Here is a 5992-nt window from a genome sequence, read left to right as displayed (position 1 = left end):
TCTAAATACCTTTTGTTTCAGGCTACGGAACACAAGGCTACATTGTCAATTCTCCTGCATGGCTGCATAAACTACTTTTCTATTTATCTTACCTTTTTGCCCAGCTTTACACATTCTACGGGCTTTTTGAATCCTTTTACTTAATATCAAGGGGAAAACAATAGGTATTAAGTGTGTGCTTTTTTATTGATAGCTCCTATGTCGACTAAGCGCACACCTAGGCATGCTTAAGCGCTCGGAGTAATGCCTAGGCACCCTTGTTGTGCCAGCACACATATGCTCTTGAAATATTATGATGCATGTCTATTAAGTCATGTTCCTGCATAACTCTCTAGTGAAGCATATTAAATAACATTACACTTTTAGGAGATGCCACTTTACACAACTAACTACTCCCTCCATTCCTAAATATAAGCCTTTTTGGAGATTACAATATAGACTACATACAAAACAAAATCCGCATGTAGTTCGTATCGAAATCTTTAAAGGGGCTTATATTTAGAAACGGAGGGAATACTAATGGTGCAATGCAAAATCATGTTTGTGGAGCTAAAGATGATAACTCATCGCCATTGGTTTTAACTACTTAACATGGCCATCACACAAAGAAGCCAATGATTAATTGCTAATAAAGTCTATGACAACACTGAAATGAAATTTTGTATCAACTAATGTGTATGTATCTAGGGAGATTGCAGATTTGTAACAACCCTATCATGTTAAGAAGGGACAATATAAGGATGGACCATTATTAGAATTTTTTTCGAAACACTATTTAGAAGTTTCAAAGATGATATGCAGACATGTTCTCTAAGTATCTATAATTTTTCATTAATAATATCATTATTTGTAGGCTACACAAAAAAGACAAAAACCTGGCCCAAAAACAACAAAGGAATGTCCTTTTTTGGGCGGGGTAGAAAAAGTCCATTTTAATCTATGTATTAATCTTTTTTGTGTACACCACATACGAACATATATGTTAATGAAATTTTATATGTGTATATCACAAATTATATACTTACGGGTATTTTTTCAGATTTTTTTAGGTGTGCAAATAGTATTTTCACTGGAAAAATAAAATAAATGGCTCTTGCGAGGTTAGTGGAAATACCTATTGTAGGCCTTGTTCAGAGAACCTCCGCTCCACAACTTCACTCTCAAAGTTGGTGGAGTTACAATTAAAAATTATGGAGCAGCTATTTCCCGCCTCCGTAGCTCCTGGAATTTCGTGAAGCTGGTAAAATTCCGAACAGGCTCATAGTAGCCAAACAAAATTCAATTTTAATTCCCGCAAAAAAAGGGCCAAGCCCTCCTTCCTCCTCTCCTTCGGCCAAGGGCCCTCCTCCTTCTCCACCAAGCCCTCCTCCTCCTCCTCCGGCCAAGCCCTCCTCCCACCCCTCCCTCTCCTCCTCTCTCTTCCCTCCTCTCTCCTCCCTCCTCTCACCCCTATGTGACGCCCCGAGACCGTTGCGCCAGGTGTCTTCCAGTTATTCGTTGTCTTTGCCATGTCATTTGCATGTGTGTTGCATCTTGCCATGTCATCATGTGCATTGCATCATCATGTTTTCAAAACTTGCATTAGCTCGGGTCTCCCAGTTCCTTCCGTTGTCCGTTTTGAGCCCAGACACACTTGCATGCGCCCACGGCATGTCCGAAATAGTATTTTATAAGTGGCCGGAAACTGTTCTCGGAATGGGTTGAAAGTTGGCATGCTGTGTTTTTATGTTGTAGGTAGGCCGCTTGCCAAGTTTCATCGCGTTCGGAGTTCGTTTGATGCCCCAAGGATAACTATAGCGGCAATATAGCCGGTCAAACGTCGGACGTTTTCGGTCTTCGAAAACTGCCGTCGGGTCTCTTTCTCTTCTCTCCTCTCAGCCTGAGGCCTTCTGCACAGCTCACAAGTTTCAACCGACCCCTCCTCGCGCGCGTCCGAAAGCTGTCCTGGACCCAACCCGGGCAGTCGTCACCGTTGGATCCGAATCATCCCCTAACATCTACAAAACATCTCCGTTTTTCTTTTTGGACCCCCTACCTATTTGTTTCTCGACCGTCCGATTACGATCGGAGGGACGAGGTAGCCCCTACCAAAAGATCCATATGCCATATATAAACAGATTCAACCCTAATTCCTAGGGGAGATATCCCATCCATCCCCACGCCGCCGCCACTCTCCCCAACGGGATCCAAAACCTCGTTTTCCCCTCCTGTCCAACCACCATCGCCGCCCAAATCCTGCAGGAGCCCGAGCTCCTCTGCCCGTCGCTCCTCTCCTGTAGCCACCCGAGCACCGGCGAGCTCGCTGGAGCAGACCACCGACGCCCGAGCCCAATCCCATCGCGCTACCTCCTTCTTTCCCTTCTTCTTTCCCTTCTTCTTTCCCTGTCTCATCCCTCTCTCGTGCTCTGCGTGTTCGAAAAGGAGGCCATGGAAGCCGCCCTTCCGTACCTCGTCTCCAGCCCCTGCCCGTCGGAGCCGTGCCTCCCTGGACCCGCGGCTGTGGAGTCGGTCTTCATCCACGCCTCGCCCGCCTTGACACACTCACCATCATCGCCGGGAGCTCCAAGCCGCCCAAAGCTCTGCTCCATTCCAGCGTCGCTCGCGCGCCAAGTTCTGCCGCTGCCTCGTCCAATCCGCGTCCTCGCTGGCTCGTCTCCGTGGTCGGACCTCCCCAAGCCCTCTTCACCGGTCTCCATTGTTTCTGTGTGCGGGGACAATGACGACCGGTGCCAAGTTCCCCTGCCTCGCTTGCCTGCATCCGCCTCGCCCCTCGCCAGCAAGCTATCGCCGCGCCTGGCCCCTGCTGCGCCTCCGTTGACCCCGCCTCTCGCCTTCCTGGATCCGCTGCGCCGCCGCGTTCCCCGTCGTCGTCGACCTCCATGCCCCGCCACCGGCCTCTGCGCGTTCTGCATCAAACAGAGGAGCCCTAACCGCTGCCCTGCTCATCTCGATTCAGCGAGACCGAGCCGGCCTCCTCGTGCCCGCTTGGGTCGCATCCTGCAGCAAGGCCCAGCGCGCCCCTCTCCTCTCCGTTGTGGGCCTCAGCCCAGGGTGAGCAGCCCCCGCTCCTGTGCACTTTTGGGGCCGGCCAGATTCGGCCCAGTGTAGTATTGTTTTTTAGATCTACGAATTTATCTTTATCCAGGTTTTACCAGTTTTGCAGAAAACCCCTCCATGTTCATGCATATAATAACTTCAAGACCATGCATCGGTTTAACATAAGTTATATATGAAACATGACTAGAATTTTATCTAGTTTAATAATATCCAACTTTCAATCATGTTGGACATGTTTAAAATGGTGTTTGCTTTATTTTTCTTAAATAACATGTTAAAATGCTTTAATTCATAACTAAATAACCGTAGCTCCAAATTTAATAAACTTTATATGTATTTGGGGTAGAAAAATGCATAGATTATCATGGTGACTTTACTTTGCATGTTTAATAAATATAAAATATGGTTTAGGGCAGAACATTACCAAACCTAAAATATGCACATGAGGAGTTTCCGGATTTGTTGTTTGTTATATCCGGCCTTATTTAAACTTGCCTAGATAGGTAGTTTTCCTATGCTTCACCCCTTGCCATACTAACAAACATTTAAAGTTGTTGAGTACTTAAACGGGAGAGAACTAAATAATTGTTGTGGTGTCGTCAATATGCAACTCGTTGCATATTGAGCTCCACTTAACTTGTAGTTTTGCTTGTGCACTTTGCCATGCCATGCCTCATTAAACCGGACATGCATCATACTTGATTGTGCATCATGCCATGCTTATGTGATGGTTGTTTACTATGTTGTTTGCTTCTTTCCGGTGTTGCTTCTTCGGGTTAGTTCCGATAACGTCGCGTTTGTGAGGGTTCGTTCGACTTCGTCCGTTTGTCTTCTTCATGGACTCGTTCTTCTTCCTTGCGGGATCTCAGGCAAGATGACCATACCCTCAAAATCACTTCTATCTTTGCTTGCTAGTTGCTCGCTCTATTGATATGCCGCGATACCTACCTCTTGCTATATCACGCCTCCCATATTGCCATGTCAAGCCTCTAACCCACCTTTCCTAGCAAACCGTTGTTTGGCTATGTTACCGCTTTTGCTCAGTCCTTCTTATAGCGTTGCTAGTTGCAGGTGAAGATGTAGTCTGTTCCATGTTGGAACATGGATTTTGTTGGGATATCACTATATCTATTATGTTAATTAATGCATCTATATACTTGGTAAAGGGTGGAAGGCTCGGCCTTATGCCTGGTGTTTTGTTCCACTCTTGCCGCCCTAGTTTCCGTCATACCGGTGTTATGTTCCTTGATTTTGCGTTCCTTACGCGGTTGGGTGTTATGGGAACCCCTTGACAGTTTGCTTTGAATAAAACTCCTCCAGCAAGGCCCAACCTTGGTTTTACCATTTGCCACCTAAGCCTTTTTCCCTTGGGTTCTACAGACTTAAGGGTCATCTTTATTTTTAACCCCCCGGGCCAGTGCTTCTCTAAGTGTTGCTCCAAACTGGGCGATGTCCAGCGCCCCCTGGGCAACCAGGGTCTATGCCAACCCGACGTCTTGCCCATCCGATGTGTCCTGAGAACGAGATATGTGCATCTCCTATTGGGATTTGTCGGCACATTCAGGTGGCTTTGTGATATGTCTCCAACGTATCTATAATTTTTGATTGTTCCATGCTATTATATTATCAACCTTGGATGTTTTATATGCATTCAGGTGGCTTTGTGATACTTCTCCAACGTATCTATTATATTGTCTCCTAACCTATTAACCTAGAGCCCAGTGCCAGTTTCTATTTTTTCCTTTTTTTAGAGTATCGTAGAAAAGGAAAATCAAATGGATTCCAATTGACCCGAAACTTCACGGAACTTATTTTTGGAAGGAAAGCAACCCGGGAGACTTGGAGTCCACGTAAGGGAAGCAACGAGGAAGCCACGAGGCAAGGGGCGCGCCCTCCCCCTGGGCGCGCCCTCCACCCTTGTGGGCCCCTCGTGGCTCCCTTGACGTACTTCTTCCGCCTATATATATCCATATACCCTAAAACGATCGAGGAACACAATAGATCGGAGTTCCACCTCCAGAAGCCTCCGTAGCCACCGACAACCAATCTAGACCCGTTCCGACACCCTGCCAGAGGGGGCAAACCATCTCCGGTGGCCATCTTCATCATCCCGATGCTCTCCATGACGAGGACGGAGTAGTTCTCCCTCGGGGCTGAGGGTATGTACCAGTAGCTATGTGTTTGATCTCTCTCTCTCTCTCTCTCTCTCTCTCTCTCTCTCTCTCTCTCTCTCTCTCTCGTGTTCTTGAGGTGGTACGATCTGGATGTATTGTGAGCTTTGCTATTATAGTTGGATCTTATGTTTCTTCTCCCCTCTACTCTCTTGTAATGGATTGAGTTTCCCCTTTGAATTTATCTTATCGGATTGAGTCTTTAAAGATTTGAGAACACTTGATGTATGTCTTGCCGTGCGTATTTGTGGTGACAATGGGATATCACATGATATACTTGATGTATGTTTTGGTGATCAACTTGCGGGTTCCGCCCATGAACCTATGCATAGGGGTTGACAAATGTTTTCGTCGTGATTCTCCGGTAGAAACTTTGGGGCACTCTTTGAGGTCCTATGTGTTGGTTGAATAGAAGAATATGAGATTGTGTGATGCATATCATATAATCATACCCACAGATACTTGAGGTGACATTGGAGTATCTAGGTGACATTAGGGTTTTGGTTGATTTGTGTCTTAAGGTGTTATTCTAGTACGAACTCTAGGGCTATTTGTGACACTTATAGGAATAGCCCAACAGATTGATTGGAAAGAATAACTTTGAGGTGGTTTCGTACCCTACCATAATCTCTTCGTTTGTTCTCCGCTATTAGTAACTTTGGAGTGACTCTTTGTTGCATGTTAAGGGATAGTTATGTGATCCAATTATGTTATTATTGTTGAGAGGACTTGCACTAGTGAAAGTATGAACCCTAGGCCTTGTT

This window comes from Triticum aestivum, chromosome 2A, assembly GCF_018294505.1.
Source record: "Triticum aestivum cultivar Chinese Spring chromosome 2A, IWGSC CS RefSeq v2.1, whole genome shotgun sequence".
In the NCBI taxonomy this organism is placed as follows: Eukaryota; Viridiplantae; Streptophyta; class Magnoliopsida; order Poales; family Poaceae; genus Triticum; species Triticum aestivum.
The sequence above is the reverse complement of the archived record's forward strand: the minus strand, read 5'-3'. Positions refer to the sequence as shown.